The following is a 20084-nucleotide window of genomic DNA, read 5'->3' on the forward strand; positions in this document are numbered from 1 at the left end:
ATAAAGATTATGGATTTTCCAAGTTGGGAGGGGGAGAGTAAACAGGTACAATTCCCTGAAATCAGAAAAAGATTTTCTCCCCAAGTATCTGTAAATAATCAAAGAAACATGGACATAACTGATTGATCAGTATTTTCTAATAAGACATGTGAGTTGCTTGAGTTATACAATTGTGAGAAAACTTGTTATATCAGTCCAGGTTTCTGGTCAGTATAACCTGTTGATTTGTTGAGTCGTTTTTCAGTCATGTCTGATTCTTCGTGACTCCATTTGGGGTTTTTGGGGCAAAGTTACTGAGTGGTTTGCCATTTCCTTCTCCAGCTCATTTTACAGATGAGAAACAGAGACCAACAGGGTAAAATGACTTGCCCAGGGTCACAGAATAAGTGTCTGGGGCTGCATTTGAACTCAGAAAAACGACTCTTGGCCCTGTGCTTGGCACTGTGCCACCTAGACGCCCAGCATAACCTAGGTCCTTGTTTGAGAGTCTAGGTAGTAGGGAAAGGTGGTCCAGTTTCCCAGCCATTCAAACAACATAGTAAGTTTTTCTCCCAATTCCCACAATTGAATAAACTTTTCTCAGAAGGTGGAAATTTGACTAGACCCAGAATTGACCAGAAACTAAGCTAGCTCCAAAATTGAGTGGCAAGAAGGAATCAGTGTGGTTTACTCAGTTCCCACAATTAAGTACTTTCTGTCTTAATCCCCTCAGTAAAAAGGTCACAATGCTACATGCATCAAACCTGAGGGGTAGCATAGTGAGATGAAAAGAATCCTGGACTTGTAGTCAGAAGATCTGGGTTCATATTCTAGCTCTGACATTTTTAGAGTTGGGTTTTGGCAAATATAACTTTGCATCAGTTTCCACATCTGTCAAAGACACCTCCCTTAATACTTAACAGATTTGTGGTAAGTCAACTGCTTTATAATAAACCTTTTAAGTCCTATATAAATGTGAGTTCTTGTTAGTTTTGATTTGGGAAATGTCAGTGTTTTAATTTCAAGTAGTGGGCTTTCTGAGGTATGAGTTATAGATACCCTATCTCCCGAAGACTGGGTGTTACCATGGAACATAGATGTTGGGATTGACTGAGTTTATCTCTCATGGTAAAAAAAAAAGTCTGAGGCTGGAGGTAAGTAGACTAGGGCTTATGCGAATTTAAGATTTAGAGCTACTGTAGGAGCCTTAGGGATCAATTTGTATAATCCTTTTAATTTACAGATGAGGAAACTGAGGCACAGGGAGGTTAAGTAATTTGACCAAGGTCTATAGCCATAGAAGAAATTAGGATCAAACCGAGGTCCTTAGAGTCTAAATTCAGTGCTTTTCCTATCACAGCATTGTTTTACTCAGTCTAGTTTTAATTTTGCCACTAATTAGTAAGTTGCTGTACCATGGGCAAACCACTTCACCTAACTGGGCCTTAATTTTCTCATCTGGAAATTGGGGAGAATAGTACCTACCTGCCCTACCTACTTGATAAAGTTATATAACAAGGATCTAATTTGATAGCATAGGTGAAAGTATTTTTGTAAATGTCAAGACACCCAAAATTAAGGCTGACAGTATATAATATTTTACTTTCCTCTACAAAGCATACACTGCAGGAAAAATGGGGTGATTAAATTAGGGATAGAGATTGAAGCTAACATAAGCAAATTATCTCTGCCCCCTGGGAGTTATATACTAATCTTAACACTTAAATTTTAATCATTGTTGGCTTTTTACTAATCTTCATGACCCTATGTACCTATACTGGATCCTTCCTAAGAACTTTGATGTTTGAGGTCCAGGCTCTAGGTTGGAAGTTTAATGCAGGAGCTATTAAAGACCGGTAATGTAGCCAGTAGGTGTGGCTGAGGAGTGAGGGGGTGTGTGTGTGTGCGTGTGTGTGTGTGTGTGTGTTCACACAATCTTCAGTCCAGGCTTCTAGCTGTTCTTCACACACAATTTCCATCTTTTATCTTTACACACTTTTATACAGGTTGTCTTCATATCTGCAATGCACATCCTTCCCACCTCTGCCTCTTAGAAACCTTAGTTTCCTTCAAAGCTCTGCTCAAATACCACCTCCTACATGAGGCCTACTTCAATCCCCCCAATTTCTAAAGCTTCCTCTGTTATACTTACAACTTATTTTCCATTTATTTTTATACACTTATATTTGCATAGTGTCTCCTCCTATGAAATGTAAGTTTCCTAAGGGCAGGAGAGATTTTATTTTTGTCTTTTTGATCCCAGAACCTAGTTCAGTGGTGAACACATAATAGATACTTCACAAATGCTTGCTGATTAATTACGTACTTTAAAAAAAATCACAACTATACATTATTGGCAAGTAATATATATTTTCATGAGGACCAACCCAAGCCACAAAGAAGTTTTTAAAAGCAAACAACACTGTGTGACTCTGGGCAAGTCACTTAACCCCGACTGCTTCACCAAAAACAAAACAAAACAAAACAAAAAAAGCAAACAATGCTTAATAAAATGTGTATGTTTGAGTGACCTAAAATAAAACGATATTTATAAAAAAAAAACCCACGGCTAATTCTTCTGTACTTTGTGTGGATTCCAATGAATTTATACACATTTAAATTATTATGATAATATATAGCATGGAATAATAGATAAAGAGTAGTCTTTGAAGCCAGGAAGCCCTGAATTCAAGTCCTATTTCTACCTTTGCCATATACAGGCCTGGGCAAATTATTTAACTTCTCAGGACTTTACGCAGTTTTTCAGAGCTATCATTTGTAAAGAAGGTGCTGTCCTGGAGTATTAGAGGGCATTTTCTTACCTGGCACTTCTTCTGCCAGTGAAATCACAAGTCTGGTCCCTATCCTCTATTAGATTACTTTGTTACCCTCCACAAAATCCCACTTCAATGCCTCATGAAGGGCTGCAGTGTGGAGGTGACCCTGGGCTCCCAAAAGCTATGCCAGCAGAGCAGAAACACTGACAGGTGCTCCCATGTTAGAAAGGCTTCATGTAGGGCCCCACTATTTTCCAAGGACCAACTTAGCTAAGAATAGAAACTTTCATTAGCAGTAGTCTTGGGGATGCATTGGGCATGGCAACCCATAAAACAAAGAGAAATGCAAAATGTAACTTCATCTTATGTGTTTGGCCCCCTTATACTTATGCAGTGATAAAAAAGGGAAAAGAGCATGCTAAGAATAACTGAATTTTTAGACAGTCTATATACTTGACTTAGCAATTGGTATTCTAAATGTGAGGTCCAACAAGTGAACATATTGTTGGAGGAACTAAGTCATCTCAATCTTGACATTCTCGCTATAAACTATACAGAAAAAAGAAGAAAGTGGCAGCTAAATGGAAAGATGATTCAGTTCTCCTTGGAAAGGCAAATAAAGGAACTAATGGAGTTGTTTTTATCATGCATTCAGGGACAACAAGAAATCTTTCACAAATTATTTGGGCATATATTCCAGTGCTCATGATAAGTGTTTGTAAAGAGAACACCATGAAAATGATTGTAATTTATCCATGAATATCTAGCTCAGTAGATAAAGATGTAGAGAAAATCTATGAAGATCTCAATAAGAGTCTCCAGTACTGCGATGCTCAGTGACTGCAATGCAAAGTTGGGAATATTGGAGGGTGGTAAAAAATATGTTGGAAAAAATGGAGTAGGAATTAAGCAGGAAAGAAGTCAAAGATTTGTAGACCATGTAGAAACCTTGTAGACTACATCATTAATACTTTCCTCAAGAAAAGAATTGGCAAGCACTATATATGATGAGTGCTGAATATTATCACCAAAAAAAAAAAAAGAAATTGATTATATTTTAATGGACTTGTTACAGAGGTGGAAGTCATTCCTGAATCAAGTCTTTGTACAGTTATATCATCAACTTGATAGGGCAAAGATAACAACAAAAAAAAAAACCACAGTACAAAGTCATAAGAAAAATGAGGAAAATATAGTGTATACAATTAAAACAACTCCAACCTTATCTATAGGCAGCTAGGTGGTACAGTGGATGGAGTGCTGGGCCTGTAGTTAGGAAGACTCATCTTCATGAGTTCAAATCTAGCCTCAGACACTTAGGGCAAGTCATTTAACCATGTTTGCCACAGTTTCCTCATCTGTAAAATGAGCTGGAGAATGGGGCAGCTAGGTGGCACAGTGAACAGAGCACTGGCCCTGAAGTCAGGAGGACCTGAGTTCAAATCTGGTCTCAGACCAGACACTTGACACTTACTAACCGTATGACCCTGGGCAAGTCACTTAACCCCAATTGCCTTGGGGAAAAAAAAATGAGCTGGAGAAGGAAATGGCAAATCACTTCAGAATATTTGCCAAGAAAACCCCAAACAGAGTCACAAAGAGTGGGACATGACTGAAACAAATAATACCTCATCTATGAAACAAGTTTTTGATGACAAAAATGAGATATCATAGAAATGACACTAATTATAATAACTTCATACCAAAGTTCAATCATTGTAAATCAGTATGGGGAGAATAAAAAACCTAAACATAACTTACTAAAAATACTTGACTTGTTAAGCAGAGAAATATGGCAGCTATTTTGTAATATTAATTTACTTGTAAAAGCTTATGGAAAAGGATAAATCAATCAAAATGCATTTATTAAAAGCCTACTGTGTGCTAGGCATTGTGCTATGACTTGGGGATAGAAATATAAGACAGTACCTGCCCTCAAAAAATCATAGATTAAGAGATAAAAGAGACATTTGAGATCCCCTAGTTCAACCCCTCATTTTATGGCTGAGGAAACTGAGACCCAAACAGATTAAGTGACTTAATCTTTAAGGATTAAACTCATTTCCTTTGACTCCAAATGTTACATTCTTTCTATAGCAACTGAATTTATATTCTACTGGATGATAAACAATTATAAGTAGCACTGATACTGTATGATGAAGAATTGTGAATGACTTAGCTATTCTCAACAATACAATGATTCAAGACAATCCCAAAGGACTCATGATGAAACGTGCTATCCACCTCCAGAGAATGAACTGATGTTGTCTGAATACAGACTGAAGCATACTATCTTTCTTCCTTTCTTTTCCTTCTTTCTTTCTTTCGTTTGTTCAAGTCTTCTTGTACAAAATGACTAATATGGGAATATTTTACATGATTGCACATGTATAATCTGTATCATATTGCTTACTGTCTCAGGGAGAGGGGAGGGAGAAAGGGAAGGACAGAATTTGGAACTCAAAACTTTTTAAAAAAAATCTAAAAAGCAGTTTTAATGTAATTAGGAGGAAATAAAATATTATTAAAACAATAAGTAGCATTTGACTTATAAAATCTAGAGAAAACAGTGGACGATTTATAGTTTATAGCAAGCTTGAGGAAAGGAGGTCAAAGATTGAAAGGTCCTCTATACACCAAAATATTTGTAGCAGCACTAGTAAATAATTAGAAATAAAATAGATATTCATTGATTGGGGAATTGCTAACCAAAATATGTTACATGAACGTAATGGGATAATAGTGTATCATAAAAAACAATGAATTTAAAGAATAGCTAGGATTCATATAGTGCTTTAAGGTTTACAAAACACTTTAAAAATATTAACTCATAATTTGATCCTTAAAACAACCCTGGGAGGTAGGTACTATTATTATCCCGATTTTACAGATGAGGAAACTGAGACAGACAGCAGTTAATATTGACTTGTCCAGCGTCACACAGCTAGCGAGTCTGAGGTCAGTTTTAAATTTAGGTCCCCAGGTCGAGTGCTCTATTCATGGCACCACTTGGCTGCCTTCAGAGAAACATGGGAAGCGTTAGATAAACTGATAACAGAGTGAAGTAAACAGAAATAGGAAAAGAATGTATACAGTTTGAGTACAACAATGTAAAGAGAACCCCCCAAAATGAAAATATTGTATAGCTATAATGACCAAGATTGGCTTTGGAAAAGATATGAAAAAATGCATCTTCCTGACTGTGTGGAGTTAAGTGACTTGCCCAGGGTCACACAGCTACAGGTGAGGACTAAGAATATGGACCAATGTAGGTTCTGGACTGCCAGACTCAATTGATTGGTTAGTTTTGCTGAAACGATATTTTTCCCCCTTCACACAGTGTCTATTACATAATAGATGCTTGATTAATGTTTGTTCCCTTCTTTGCTTTTTTAATCTTGGTTATAAGAGAGAAATCTCTGGGAAGGGGAAGACAGAGGGATATGTTGCAAAATGAAGGCAATGTAAGAGAAAAAATATCAATAACAATTTAAAGAAAATAATTTTAAAGAAAGTTTTGTGAAAGATCCAGCTAAGCAAAATCATCTGAGAGCATTTCAAGATGAAATAAGGAGGTCAGCAAACAAAAGACAGAAAATATCTAATTTGCAAAATATTTGCAAACAAACAAAAACCTCTTTTCATCCTCAAGGAAAGTAGAAGCACAATACTAAGAGACTTGAACTTCACAGTTGCAGATGTGGTTAGAGAGAAGGTAGATAAGAGATCACAAGGATAGGAAAAAGTAGTTGATAAGAACAGGTATATATACAGAGAAGATCCATACTGAAGAGCAATTACATAATCATGAGGGCATTGAAGGATCGATTCACTAGGTATCTATGAATCCAAAAGTGTGAAAAGTATTTCAGACCTTATTAATACCTGGAAAATGGGAGGTTGATACTAAGGGGGTATCAACAACTACCAAATTATGTGCCTACTCTCCTATTTATACAAAAGTTTAATAAGAATAATATATATCCAACTGGAAGGTATCCTTGATGAGGTTATTAGTAGGTAACAGGCAGGCTTTTGCAAATGATATTGTACATTAGACCACATATCATCACTCAATTGACTGAAAGATATAGAAATATAAGACCCCATGGTGCTTATTGTTTACCATAAGGCCAAATGAGCACTAGGAATAAATTAAATCATAGGCACACAGATCTACAGTCAGAAGGGACTTGAGAGGCCATCTAATCTATCCCCTCATAATGAACTGAGGCCTAGGGAGGTTGTGATCACAAGGTCACACAGGTAGTAAAGATCAGAGGCAATATCTGAAGCCAGGTCCTCTGGTTCCAGAGCCAGTGTTCTTGACGTTGTATTGTACTTCCTCCCCTGGAAAACAAACAAAACAAAATTTTATTTGGCATAGCAAAATGACACCTTTAAGGGGTCTCTTATGCATATATCAAAACAGTGCAATTTTTCAAAAAGTATAGTCACAGAGACTACCTTGAATTAGGACCCTCTGTTAAATGGACAACCTACAGAGCTCATCCATCAGTATATCAAATAAAAAGCTTTTTTGTGACATGTCACATGGGTCTTTATTTTAGGGAGAAGCATGGGACCTTTAAAGATCTGTTGTTTCCTATAGGCAATCCAGTCAATTCTCCTCTTCCTAATTCTGGGCCCAACTCAGTATCAATTAGCACTATCTGCATCTTGGACATGGAAAACTACAATTTCTAAAAAATTAAAGTTGTGCATCACTCAAAGGGCAATGGAGAGACATATGGTATATATGAGAAGGCCATAACATATGACATATGAGGAGCAACAGAGAACTGGAGTAGAAATATATGACTGAAAAAGATGAGTTGGTTATGGGTCAAGGATCAGAGACAACTTGTTAGATGGCCTTTGTGCCCCATTGTCTTCCTTGTGATCTCAAGAAAGTCAAAGAAGGCTCCCAGGATGGTGTAAAACTCTCTGAGGAGAACTCAGGGAAAGACACAGAATTATTGCATAGGATGTTCAAGTACAGAGGGTTGCAATCTATCATTAGATTGGAATAGCCACATCAATGAGGTCACATTTGAGTATTTGATAACATTATTATTTAAAGTGATGTGGTCCAATGCAGAGAGCACTAAATTCCAAGTAAGACGATGTTGTTCAGTCAGTCATGTCTGACTCTTCATGACATGTGGTTTTCTTGGAAAAGATTAGTAGTGTTTTGCCCTTTCCTTCTCCAGTGGATTAAGGCAAACAGAAATTGAATGACTTGCCCAATGTCACACAGCTAAGAAGTGTCTGATGCTGGATTTGAACTCAAGTCTTCCTGACTCCAGGCCCAGCACTCTATCCACTAAGCTAGACCTTGTTCCAAATTCCAGTTCCAGTAAAATACTCTGTGACCAAGGGCAAAGCATTTGATCTGAACCTCTTTCTTCCACACTGTCTACCTTACAGGAATGATGTTAGGACAACACTTTATAAACCTTAAAGAAATCTTTCTATCCACTGAAACAGATGATACATATGAGCTATTACTTTAATTTGATAAATTTCTCTAACTGGGTATTTTTCTCATTATAAATAAAAATGGATTTTTAAATGAGAGACTTAGAGTTGCAAACTACTCAGTCAAATATTAGTAGAAATGCAACTATCATATATTGAAGATTCCCATCCAAAAGTCTTTCATTAAGAACTATGTCAAACAGAAACATACCTAAATGGTTTCCATGGAAGACCAAGCATCAAACAAGGTCTGAAATATGTAGCAAATTAAAATATTCATGGTTTGTGCAGAGGGAAAGCAGCCAACAAAGCATTACATTGAGCAATTGTTTTTTGAGAAATCCAGGAAGGGAATGATTCCAACTGACTGTACACTACTTAGTAGATTCTTGAAGTGTTTATAGTGAGTATCATGCCTCTGGACACTAGTGTGATTGTTCTACTTCACATTTCTTTATCCGCCCTTATAAGAAACATTTTTGAAATTGTACTCCAAGGGTAGGGATGCCATGGGACAAAGGATTCCTCTTGACTATTTTCCCAATATAGTTTCAGATCCAATCACTTTTCAGGAATAATGTAGAAGGGATTCCTGCATCAGGTAAGCAGTTGAACCAGTAGGTCATTAGGTCATATGATTGGGAACTAGGAATCTTAGAGATTATTCCAGTCCTGCCTCCTGTACCCATTTTGCAGATGAGGAAACTTAAAGCCTAGAACAACTTGCCTGGAGTCACTCAGATAGTAAATAGCAAGGTTGGGATTCAAATTCAAGTCCTCTGACTCCAAATTTAATGCCTGTTCTACTGCATTGCATTTTTTAATTCTAAGATTCTGTAACTCAGAGATAAAAGCATCAAGTCCCTCTAGGATAAAGCTACCATAAGCATATTTTGTTGTTCAGTCATTTTTCAGTTGTGTCCAACTTTTTGCTTAATATATCGGGGCATGTTTTCTCCTTTGTACGATGATGTGGGGTGAAGGAGATGACTAGATGATATCTATGGTCACTTCCAGCTCTAAATTCTATGTATAATCCTATGATTTGCCTCCCTAAATTGGTTCCTCTGATTTGTTAGCAGCAGCATCTTCCCAGGCACCCAGGCTCATAAAATGGGAATCATGTTTGATTGTCCCACTCCCTCACTCATGTCTCCAAACAATTGCCAGGTGCTGACTCTGCAGTATCTCTTCCATCTGGAGCCTAATCTACATTTCCATTATGTTTGCCTTTGTTTAGGCACTTATCTTTTCTTACCTAGTCTCCTCACAGATTACCCCATCTACCTATTCTCTATATTACTGCCCAAAAAAATCTTCCTCATAACATTATGTTGTCATTCCTCTGCTGAAAAACCTTCACTAGCACTGTATCCTCCACCCCACCATTGCCCACCAAATAAGATTAGAATTCTTGACTTTGGAAGGCCTTTATAATTGGGCTCCAACCAATATGTCAAGACTTACTATAAAATCCCTCTTTATATTATGGTCAAACTGAGTTACCCTCTGTTCCCATTCTTGTTTCCATTCTACTCTTTCATTTATGTGTTCATTAAACTTTCTTCCAAGTTCCATCTCAGCTACCACCTCGTCTATGAAGCCCTCCTTGAATCTCCCAGATAAAAATCTCTCCATTCTCAAATTTTTCAGGGTGCTTAGTCTGGATGTTCTCACTCTCATATTTATTTACACACTTGCTCTCCCTGCCTTCCATTAACTTATACCCATTTAGAGCAGGTTTTTGTATCCCCAGAGTATCACATAACCATACAAGTTGTCTAATGTTTCATGAATTAAACTGAAGAGGAAAACTGACAAACTAGGAGTAAATCTAGAGGATAACCAGCCAGGATACAGAGGGGTTAAAAAAAACCCCACATGTAATATAGAGAATAAGGAATTTAGGATGTTTGGATTAGAGAAGATGGAAATGACAGGATCAACTCTCAATAAAAGCAACCCTGCTGTATTGGCAAGATCCCTAGATTTGGAATCAACAGACTTAGCTTCAATCCTGCCCGTCTAATTTATTAGCTGTGTGACTTTTCACAAGTCACTTACTTCTTGAACCCTTGTTTCTTTACCTGTAAAATAAAAGGACTGAATCGAGCTCTGTTTTTTTTCTTCCATTTTTACCTGTTTATATGAGACTCCTCTGTTATTCAAAAGGTTGAGCTAGGACTGATGGATATAAGTTCCAAAAAGAATGGTTAAGTTCATAATAATTTTTAAAAAGTTACAAAGAGGCAGATTTTGGCTTAATATGAGAATCTTCCAATAATGAGCTAAAAATGATGATTACTTCATGAGTTAGTGATCCCTTTCAGCATTGTAGAGAGCATTTCTCCGGGATGCAGAGATAAATTGGATTTTACTCTTTCAACTAACCTTTCATGATTATACATGGTGTTCCAAAAGTCTTAGCGCAATTTTGATCTTCTAAAACTTAAAAATGCACTGAGACTTTTGCAATGTCTCATAATCAATCCTTACCCATAGATGCATTACAGTGAAATTTTCATTCTGGGATGATTGTTCTCAGCTTCTAGGTCACATATTTCCATCCAACTGTCAAATAATCAGAAAACAGGCTAGTTTTAACTCAAGCTAAGTAAATCATCCAAAGCCAAGCCACAATGTATTCCAGGCATAATGAACAGCCTTTGAATCAATTATTAGCAGGTAGTTGGTGAGTCTCTCCTGAAGTATATAGAGGTGATAGTTTATCAAACTAATATGGCTAATCCCAAGTGAATGGACTCCCTTGAAGTAGTAAATTATCCTTCATGAGGTCTTAAGACAAGCAGAGGTTAATTACTCATAAGTATTACTGTAGATGGGATTCCTATTCTGGCATATGTTGGACTAGACCTTTGAGATCTTTTTTGGTGAGATTCTGTGATCTGGAGCAAATGATCTGTAAGCACTTAAAAAGGGTAGTGATGGTCACTATAAGCTAACAAGTTCACTTTGAACGAGACATGCCAAACTAAGCTCATTTCCTTTAGTAATAAATCAATAAAACATTAAGCACCCACTATGTGGCAAGTATTATGGAAAGTGCTGGGGATACAAAAAGAAGCAAAAGACTCTGCCCTCAAGGAGCTTACAATCTAATAGGGGAGTCAACATGCAAACAAAGATATACAAAACAAGCTATATACAGGATAAATAGGATATAATTAACAGAGGAAAGGCACTAGATTTAAGACGGGTTAGGGAAGGCTTACAGTAAAAGATGGGATTTTAGCTGGGACTTAAAAAAAAGTCAGGGAAGTCAGAAGGTACAGTTGAAGAGGGAGAAGATACTGGGCATTGGAGATGGTCAGAGAAAATCCTAGGTGCAGAGATGGAGTATCTTGTTTGTGGAACAGCCAGGAGTCCAGTGTCACTAGATTGAAAACTACATGTTTGGAAGCATGATGTAAGACTGGAAAAATAGGAGGGGGCTAGGTTATGAAGGGCTTTGAAGGCTAAACATAGCATTTTGGATTTGATCCTGGAAACAACAGGAAGCTACTAGAGTTTATTGAGGAGGACTGTGACATGATCAGATCTGGGCTTTAGGAAAATCACTTTAATGGCTGAATGAAGGAGCGACTGAAGTGGGGGGAGACTTGCAGGCAGATCCACCAGCAAGCCATTACAATAATCCAGGCTGAAGTGATAAAGGCCTATACTAGAGTGGTGGTATCAGAGAGAAGGGGAAATATTTAAGAGATATTATAAAGGTGAAATTGGTAGGCCTTGGCAACAAAGTAGGAGGGGGAACAGTTTAAGGGGAAAAAGTATTAAGTTTTCTGCTTTGGACATGTTGAGTTCAAGATGTCCAGTAGACAAGGTATCTGAAAGGCAGCTGGAGATGCAAGACTAAGAGGTTAACAGAGACTTTGAGGCAGGATAGGTAGATTCGACAATAATTGGCCTAAAGACGGTAATTAAAATCCACAGGAGTTGGTAAGGCCATTAAGTGAAACATTGTAGAGGGAGAAGAGGACCCAGGATCAAACCTTAAGCATCTCCTGTCACCTATGATTAGATGGTGTGATTTAATAAGAGCCCAGAAAGGACTGAGAAGGAACAGTAGGAGAACCAGGAGAGACTGATGTCCCAAAAACCTAGAGAGAAGAGAGTATCAGGAAGGAGAGGGTGGGTGTTGAGATTCCAGTGTTCCTGGGAGGTCAAGGTTCCTGTCAGGCATAGCACATGGACATGAGAATGGACATGGTCATGGAAAAATTGAACTTCCTCATTACAAACAGTGGAAGATGGAAGGAATACCACTACATTGAGTCCAGGAGAGGTTGGCTAAGCAAGCTCTCAGGGATCCATGGAGCCAAAATGCAGCTTGGCGATACATGGTTGTTATGAAAACCTGCTACTTTGTGGGCTGCTTTGTCAAGAGGATTCAAAAGGGGTTTTGGAGGATTTTTACTAGCTGTCAGAGTAGAATATTTCCTAACTGCTCTAAAGAATGAAGAGGAATATGCTTCTAAACACTGAAGACATAGAGGAATCATAGCTAATTATCTAATGTTTGCTTACTTGCCATGTTAAAGATTAACATTAAAATTTCACTTGGTAAAAGAAAAAAAAGGAGGGTGATCAGTATTGTCAAAGGCTGTAGAGAGGTCAGGGAGAATGAAGATTGAGAAAAGGCCATTGGCTTTGGCAACTAAGAGATTATTAGTAACTTTGCAGGGCAGCTAGATGGTGAAGTGGATAGAGTGCCAGGCCTGGAGTCAGGAAGATTCATCTTCCTGAGTTCAAATCTGGCCTCAGACACTTACTGTGTGGCCCTGGGCAAGTTGCTCCACCCTGTTTGCCTCAGTTTCCTCATGTAAAATGAACCGGAGAAGGAAATGGCAAATCATTCCAGTAATTGCCAAGAAAATCCCAAACGTGATCATGAAGAGTCGGACATGACTGAAAAGAATAACTTCAGAAAGAGCAGTTTCAGTTAAGGTCCAGAGCCAGATTGTAAGAGGTTAAGAAGAGAGACAGGAGAGAAATTGGAGACACCTATTGTAGACATTCTGGTCAAATTTGGCCACAAAGGGAACAAGAAATTTAGGATAATAAGTAGCAGAGATAAAAGGACCAAGGGAGGGCGTTTTCAGGATGGGGATGAGAGACTTAGGCATGATTGCAGGCAGTAGGGAATCAGCCAGTAGACAGGGAAAGATTGAAAATGATAGACATGATAGGGTTCTAAGACCCCTAGATGAGAATGTAGTAGACATATCAATTTCCATGGAACATTTGAAAGGCTCGTGGACAAGATGAGCTGAATTATAGTTATTAGGCAGATTTTTAGCTAGTTAACAGTATTCATGTATCAGTATCAAACTGAACTAAGGTCTTGTTAGACATTTATCAATTACTTGAAGTCACAAAAGGCAAGAGTATGAAATTTATGAATGAAAGAAAGCTAGGAGGAATGCTGGATGACTGAAGCAGAATTGCGGATATTGACTGACTTAAATACCAGGCTGAAACTAATACTCAAAATTAATAGAGATAAATGTAAAGTCCTGCACTTAATTTCCCCCTTCCTCTAATCACTTTTACAGGTACAGTGATTTAGGGAGATATGAAAAAGACTTACAGGCAGCTAGGTAGTACAGTTGAGAGCTAGGCCTGGAGTCAGAATTCAAATCTGGCCTCATTGTGTAGCCCTAGACAATTCAATTAATCTCAGCTTTTTCAACTGTAAAATGGGGATAATACATACCTCACAGGGTTATTTTGACACTCAAATGAGGTATTTGTAAAACGCATAGCATAGCGTTTCAGGCACAGTATTAAGTTTAATCAATGCTTGTATCCTTCCTTAGTGAACATTCAATATGACACAGTTATCATCCTGGCTAATGCAAACTATTCAGTTAACAGTATATAGTGCCCAGAAAAAAGGAAATAATTCTCTTACTCTGCTCTAGTTGCATCGAATCTACAGTATTACGTTCAGTTCTAAGCACTATATTCTGGGAAGAATTGAAGGGGTAAGACTAGAATGGTCTTGAAACTGTCACATAAGGATGATCGGAGTTACTAAGAAGAAATATCAAGTCAAAAAACAAGTCAAATAGAACTGGAACCAGCAATGAAAGGTATAGAGGCATAGTTCAACCAAAACTTAGAGCTGTTTCCAAATAGAATGGTCTGGCTAAGGAGTGCTTAAATAAGTTCGGGTATATATCAAAGGGAGCAGTGGGCCAGCTGACCTAGTTGGAGGGATTTATACAACAGCTCCACTTCCTCACTTCAGGTGCTTTTCTATTCAGTTGAACTCTAGACTGTCCCCTATTGTACTTTCTTCCACCCATTTAAGTAAATCCATTAAAAAAATTCACCCAATAATTTTCTCCACTGGTATGCTTTCACAGGCAATCATCTGTTTCTTCATAACATGATTCTAAAGCAATTATCTCCATTTCTTAAATGAATTGAAAATCATAAATAATGATTGCTGATGTGGCCCTCTTTATAGTTGGGTCTTTTCCTGTTTTCAAGTCATGCATTATGTCACATACAGTAATTCCCAATATATATATTTCATATTGCATATTGGACATTACCGTTGGATGTGTTCAGTAAATGGACTAGGACAAATATATATTTTTAATCTTAAGTGTGTGCTTGGGTGTATTTCTGTCACATACTTAATGGAATTTTTTGGAAACTAAAATAGCAACATTCGATAAAAGTAACAAAAATGACCTCTAACATGACAACTGTGTTCATCTAAAACTATCAGAATTTAAAAAAATATACACACTGTGAAAAATGGAGATTATCAGAGGGTATTGTTATTTCTAATGCTCAAATATAACAATTACTTCATGTATGTTATAGCAAATAATTTTCATTTCCATCGATGAACTGGTAAAAATCATATAGCAATTTTTTAGGGCTTTATCAAGAAATTGTGTGGTGTAGCAAAAAGTAGATTTGAGGCAAGATAGACTTGGGTTTAAGTCTTTGACACTAATTATAACTAGAGAACTCTATAAAATAGGGATAATACCTCTAGTACTTACCTTGGAGTTGTGAAGTTCAGGTGACAAATACATGCTTTGCAAACCTTAAAGAGATCTGTATATTACTTAATCTTAATTTAGGACTTTATAAATAGGCCCAAGGACATCAAGGAATAATCAGAATTAGTAGCATGCATTAGAAATTAATTCAGAGTTAATTTATGTAATGGTCTGCACCATTTATTTCAATTTTCTTAAGAGTGAGAAATTCATTCCTTTAACAATTAGCCCTTAAATTTAGTACTACTAAGAACTCTGTCGGTATTAGTTTGTCCAATTTCTTCCCTCAAAACTTGGGCCTCGGTGCCCTCTACAGCTGATAACAGACCACTGACAGCAAGCAATCTTTGAACTTGTTTTCAGGACATTCCAGGAAGACGAACTGGTTTGTATTGAGGTTTGCCCCAAAGCAAAAAGCACTTTGGAAACCAGGATGGTAGACATCACCCATTCAACAAACCAGCGTGGCTAGTCAATATTAGTGTAAGCAAGACAATACTACGCAGGGGGAGTGAACTTTACTTCAGCCACAAAAGGCAGGCCTTTAGTGACCATCTGAGGTCACTAACGAACATGGAAATCCTAGCTATACTTACAGGACCTAATAGCAACAAACAATTCCCCTCACTATCCCTTTCAAAAACTATCCTCACTTACATTTGCTGCTTTTTTCCTCCCAGGTATCATGTCAATGTGGGGAAACTAATATATTCAAAGTAGGTAAACTCTTGCTCACCTAACCAGCTAACATGGAGGCAAAGGGGACTTCAGATAAAACAAAAAATATCATTGCTTTGACGTAGCGTCATACTGGTTTACTTGTATGACATTTTGTGGTCAATAGCAAGTTTTGCTGCACTTGAACATCCTTCCCCTTCCACTGCCTCTGGATAGATTCAGACTTCTCCCAAATATCATCAATAAATCCAGCCCTACCTCTTATAAAGACCAGAGGTCTCTGTTAGAACATAAATTCCTTTAAGGTTGGAACTATTTTTGCCTTTCTTCACAGGCTTAACGATCCTTTTTTGGTGAGGCAATTGGGGTTAAGCGACTTGCCTAAGGTCACACAACTTGTGTTAAGTGTCTGAGACCGCATTTGAACTCAGGTCCTCCTGACTCCAGAGCTGGTGCCCTAACCACTGTGCAACCTAGCTGCCCCTCAATGATCTTTTCTAAGAATTACATTAGCTTTTGGTGGTAGGCTAGAGACACAGCAATAATCTGAATAGTCCTAATGAAATCCTTGAGGTAACGGATTTTAGATTTGAGTCTTCAGTAAGAGAAAGTGTGTGACTGAAGCTAACATAACGTATGCATAAAGCAAATGGAACCAAGATTTGAACCTATGCTGTCCTCTACTTTGAGCTTCAGGTACACCAAACTTTTTTTTCCTCAGTTGATTAGGGAATAAGTGAGGGGAAGCTGAGCTGGACATGACTGGGAAAATATCAAAATGGTGGAGAGGATTAATCTCATTTAACATTGTAATCTCAGTACTCTACTATCCAAGTAGACGTGGGGGTAGTTTTAGGACTAATGACCTTTTTGGAAGTTGTAAAAACTAAAATTCTTAAGGATCTGTGGAAAAAAGTGGATATTGGGAAGGCAAGAAGATAAAATTTAAAGGAATTTTTAAAAAAGAGACTAAGGTAAAAAGGAAAAACCCTGGGCTTTCCCACAGGGCCCAATCTCTGGCCTTAGCCTGAGGCTATAATCCCGTAAAGTGGTTTTTCATTGTGGCTACCCTAATCTCCTAATTATCGGTTCCAAGGTTTTACCTCCCTATGGCCTTTGACTACTTCCCACTCTTAATCCTATCTAGGCTCCATTCTCCCTTGGCCTCATGGTCCAGGTCCCTGGAGTTCTATTACTTCAAAGACTACTCGACCACTCCCAGATCCCTCCCATAGTCTTTCTGTATATAAGTTCCATCTTGTAACCATTAAGATGTTCGGACTGTTATTACCTAGCCACTGCTCAGATTCTTATAATCTAGCCAATAGCTCACTAACATTCAGACTCCTTAAAAAGTCTGTCCAATATAACATGTTTAAATAAACACCTTGTCTTTGGCTTAAAAAAAAAAAAGGTACTGATGGAAAAAAATGCTCAAGTGGCCACAAACACCATTGTAAAAAATTGTCCATCATACTTTTCTCAACCAGAAACACAAAACTACCAAATGCAGGATAAAAAAGGATAGGTGAGAGAGGAAGAAAAAAATCAGATTACAGACGATAAGTTTTTTCCCCCTAAAAAAACCTCAAAACAAAAAACCAAATCCTACAGAAAGTCATTTAGGGAATTACAAGAGTAACAGAAAAATGCTTATAAACATCTTAATAAAAAAATCTTGCAGAGGAATAACCACGTTTGTAGGAACAGATGGACATAATCATAACGACTAGCAAGCTCACTAAAACAGCAGATAGTGAAAGCAGAATACATGAAAGGTATAAAGGTCAAACTGATTTATGAAACGCCAAGGATAGGCAGCAAACTAGCTTTTAAATAATCGGTCAAAGAACAGCACAGTTCAACAAAGCAGAACTTTGAAATGTGCTGCTACAATATAGTGAAAATGCTTTTTGTAAATTCAGTGTAACATGTACAACCAAATTCCTTGGAAAGATGCTATGAGTGTCTAATTTCTCTCAAAACTCTCCCAAAACACACCCTTTTCTTCTTTAGTGTCTATTTTTCAGATGTCTATCTTATCCATATATCACCATTTGTTTTAGGTTAAAAGTCTTAGAAGGGTATTACCCTAAGGATTATGTTGATGCTCAGTGATGTAAATCTTACTGGCCAGACTAGAATTATAGTCCCAGTTTCTGCATTTAATCCCACTATAAGAAATCCTATTTGAGAGTTAGAACTTCCATATAAAGAAATTGAGGTCCAAATCATTTAGGTAATTTGCCAAGTCACATCTCACGGCAAAACTGGAATTCAAGTAAACTCTAAATTCAGTCCTTTTCTCCCACACAATCTTCCTTTGAATAAGTGGGCAAATAAATATGAGAAATGTACATAATAAAACCCTAACTCAAAAATGAAAGACCTTTGGAATTATTCAGGACATTGTTCACTCAATCACTGGTTAAATCCAAGTGAAGCTACTCTCCAAAGTTAAATGTTAGAGTGCTACCTTGAGAACTCAATGCTAACTCAAGGAGAACGGTCCCAGATCCACCCTCGTGCTAGTCTGAGACTTCGAAATATATACATCTTTCAGCCACTGCTGATGCAATCTGGTTAGGTGTCAACATTATTGTAGTTTTCTTTAAGACTCCCATTTCCCTCAATAACTTTATTCAGCAAGGTAACTTCTGTTGTCCATTCCACTGGCGCCTAGTAATTTGTCAGCACCAGCATTTAGCCACACCTGTTAAATAAAAAAAAAAAGTGTTTTGAAGACCAAACATTAATTACCTGTTTCATTTTGTTACAACTTTGCTATTTGCTAAGGCAATTAGCATGCCTTATCCTAATGCAGGGATGTTCAAAATTCAACTTGCACTATGCCTCACTTGAAAATACCACAAAAATCTTAAGGCTGTCACCTCTCTTAAACCCAACACCAAGTAAATATCATGGGAATATTTTTAATTTTTTTTTTAAAGTGGGACAATTATACAGCTTCCCTCCCATCCCCACTAGGCCATTAACATTTGGTAAATGCAGGATCTTCACCCTAACTGCTTTGTCAAAGAAATTCAAGGTGTTCCATTGAACACTTAGCAAATTACTGGCTTATTCCCCCAAATTAATAACTTTAATAACATTTCCTTCTGGTTAAATTCAAATATGCAGTATTCTTAACTTTTAAGATTCTAAATTTTGCCAACCTTTAAGGGGAAATGTTGATTACTAGAAGATGTTGTCAACTCTCTATTTTTCCACTTGGAAAGTGGTCCAAAACAGTGGAGCCACTTTATGGAGGTGACAACCCAAAGAGGGTTATCTGGACATAATTGATGTTTAAGTAATTTAACATTCATAATTGAACTCTTGACCAATCAACACTTCTCTCCCCATTGCACCCACCTTTAATACATGGTTCAATAAATTTATTAGACCCATATTAAGCATGGATTCATATGTTTCTTATGCACTTCATTTTGGGTAGGCTAGGTATTCCAACTCAATTTATTTGTCTAGATTGGCATTTTGCATGAAGTATTTCCATAGCTCTCTGAGGTACTTTTTATCACTTCAATGAACTTTTAAAAATCCTAGTAACAGGTGGCAGCTAGGTGGCGCAATGGATAGAGCACCAGCCTTGGACTCAGGAGGACCTGAGTTCGAATTTGGCCTCAGACACATAACACTAGCTGTGTGACTCTGGGCAAGTCACTCAACCCCAATTGCCTCATCAAAATAAAAAAAAAATCCTAGTAATATAAGCCATAGGATTCTGAGTTTGGTGAGATTTAGTTCCAACCCCTCATTTTACAGATGAAGTTATAGATTAGCAACCTGTCAAAGATAACACAGCTAGCAAAGCTAGGATTTGAAATCTGGTTCTTTGCTTTACACCATTAAGCCTAGAAACCATACAGAAGAACTTGTTTTTACAATCTGCGGCATAGGTGTGTGTGGGATTATCCTTAGGGAAAATACTCTGGTACTTGGGGTAGATCTGAAACAAACTCAAAACTTTCAATATCCAAGATCACTGGATCAAACTAAAAATCAGTACACATTTGATTATCAACATTTATAAAGTTCTGGGTCTTTCATTTACCAGGGTTACAGCTCTGATGTATCTAATCACGAGTAAGTAATAACACTA

The 20084-nt window shown here is 37.4% G+C and overlaps 1 long non-coding RNA gene across 1 annotated transcript; it reads right to left on the reverse strand.

The window, feature by feature from the left end:
* Positions 1–5636: 5636 nt before the first annotated feature.
* Positions 5637–19576, reverse strand: LOC114032774. Its single transcript, XR_003567869.1, has 3 exons — positions 18438–19576; positions 10734–10808; positions 5637–7106 (listed from the first exon to the last, which is right to left on the reverse strand). It is a non-coding gene; the product is annotated as an uncharacterized LOC114032774 (long non-coding RNA).
* Between the last annotated feature and the right edge of the window lie 508 nt (positions 19577–20084).

This window comes from Vombatus ursinus, unplaced genomic scaffold (assembly GCF_900497805.2).
Source record: "Vombatus ursinus unplaced genomic scaffold, bare-nosed wombat genome assembly UNPS02005659.1, whole genome shotgun sequence".
Taxonomy (NCBI): domain Eukaryota; kingdom Metazoa; phylum Chordata; class Mammalia; order Diprotodontia; family Vombatidae; genus Vombatus; species Vombatus ursinus.